The following is a 2,641-nucleotide window of genomic DNA, read 5'->3' as shown; positions in this document are numbered from 1 at the left end:
CAAAGTTAAATCAAGACCAGATAAACTATTAAATTGACCATAACCCCTAAGGAAATAGAAACAGTCATTAAAAGTCTCTCTACCAAAAAAAAAAAAAAAAAAAGAACCAGGGGCTTTCTGCACAGAATTCTACCAGATTTTCAAAGAAGAGTTAATACTAATACTCTCCAATTATTCCACACAATAGAAACAGATGGAACACTGTCAAACTCTTTACATGAGGCTACAGTTACCCTGATACCCAAACCACACAAAGATGCGACCAAGAAAGAGAATTACAGACCAATCTCGCTCATGAACATTGATGCAAAAATATTTAATAAAATACTGGCAAATTGAATCCAAGAACACATCAAAAAAATTATCCATGATGATCAAGTAGGCTTCATCCCAGGGATGCAAGGATGGTTCAACATATGAAAATCTGTCAGTGTAATACACCATATAAACAAACTAAAAGAAAAAAACCACATGATCATCTCATTAGATGCTGAAAAAGCCTTTGACAAATCCAACACCCCTTCATGATAAAGGTCTTGGAGAGATCAGGAATACAATGAACTACCTAAACATAATAAAGGCAATTTATAGCAAGCCCACAGCCAACATCAAATTAAATGGAGAGAAACTCAAAGCAATTCCACTAAAATCAGAAACAAGACAAGGCTGACCACTCTCCTCATATTTACTCAAAATAGTACTCAAAGTTCTAGCTAGAGCAATAACAAAAGGAGATCAAGGGGATAGAAATTGGAAAGGAAGAAGGCAAACTTTCACTATTTGCAGACGATATGACAGTATGCATAAGTGACCTCAAAAATTCTACCAGAGAACTCCTACAGCTGATAAATTCCTTCAGTAATGTGGCAGGATACAAGATTAACTTAAAAAAATCAGTAGCCCTCCTATATACAAATGATAAAGGGGCTGAGAAAGAAATCAGAGAAACATCACCCTTTACAATAGCCACAAATAATATAAAATACCTTGGGGTAACTCTAACTAAACAAGTGAAAGACCTGTGTGTTAAGAACTTTTAGTCTTTGAAGAAAGAAATCAAAGAAGATATCAGAAAATGGAAAGATCTCTCATGCTCATGGATAGGTAAGATTAATATAGTAAAAACGGCAGTCTTACCAAAAGCAATCTACAGATTCAATGCAATCCCCATTAAAATACCAACACAATTCTTCACAGACCTGGAAAGAACAATACTCAAATTCATATGGAAAAACACAGGATAGCTAAAAGAATCCTATACAATAAAGCAACCTCTGGAGGCATCACAATCCCTGACCTCAAGCTCTACTATACAGCTATAGTTTAAAAAAAAAAAAGGCTTGGTATTGGCATAAAAACCAACACGTGGACCAATGGAATCGAACTGAAGATCCTGACACTAACCCACACACCTATGAACACCCGGTTTTTGACAAAGAAGCCCAAACTGTACCATGGAAAAAAGAAAGCACCTTCAACAAATGGTGCTAGCATAACTGGATGTCAACATGCAGAAGATTGCAAATAGATCCATATCTGTCACCATGTACTAAATTCAAGTCCCAGTGAATCAAAGATCTCAACATAAATCCAGTTACTCTGAATTTGACAGAAGAGAAAGTAGGAAGCAGTCTTGAACACATTGGCACAGGAGACCACTTCCTATATATAACATCAGTAGCACAGACACTGAGAGCAACAATTAATAAATGAGACCTCTTGAAACTGAGAAGCTTCTGTAGGGCAAAGGACATGGTTAATAAGACAAAATGACAGCCTACAGAATGGGAAAAGATCTTCACCAACCCCACATCTGACAGAGGGCTGATCTCCAAAAATATATAAAGAACTCAAGAAACTAGACATCAAAATACTGAACAATCCAATTAAAAAATGGGCTACAGAGCTAAACAGAGAATTCTCAACTGAAGAATCTCAAGTGGCTGAAAGACATTTAAGGAACTGCTCAACATCCTTAGTCATCAGGGAAATGCAAATCAAAACAACTCTGAGATATCATCTTACACCTGTCAGAATGGCTAAGATCAAAAGCACTGATGACAGTTTATGTTGGAGAGGATGCAGAGCAAGGGGAACACTCCTCCACTGTAAGTGGGAATGCAAACTTGCACAGCCACTTTGGAAATCAGTATGGTGGTTTCTCAGAAAATTGGGAATCAATCTACCTAAAGACCCGGCTATACCACTCTTGGGCATATACTCAAGGAATGCTCAATCATACCACAAGAACACATGCTCAACTATGCTCATAGCAGCATTTTTCATAATAGCCAGAACCTGGAAACAATCTAGATGCCCCTCAACCAAAAAAATGGATTTAAAAAAATGTGGCACATATACACAATGGAGTACTACTCAGCAGAGAAAAATAATGACATCATGAAAATTGCAGGCAAATGGATGGAAATAGAAAATATCATCCTGGGTGAGGTAACCCAGACTCAGAAGGACAAACATGGTATGTACTCACTCATGAGTGGATACCAGATATAAAGCAAAGGATAACCAGACTACAACCCACAGTTCCAGAGAAGCTAGCTAACAAGGAAAACCCTAAGAGGGACGCATAGAAAAATATGAGATCCACATGAACAAACTGGGGGTGAGGGAGGCAAGGGAT

Source organism: Peromyscus eremicus, chromosome 17 (assembly GCF_949786415.1).
Source record: "Peromyscus eremicus chromosome 17, PerEre_H2_v1, whole genome shotgun sequence".
NCBI classification, from domain to species: domain Eukaryota; kingdom Metazoa; phylum Chordata; class Mammalia; order Rodentia; family Cricetidae; genus Peromyscus; species Peromyscus eremicus.
The sequence above is the reverse complement of the archived record's forward strand: the minus strand, read 5'-3'. Positions refer to the sequence as shown.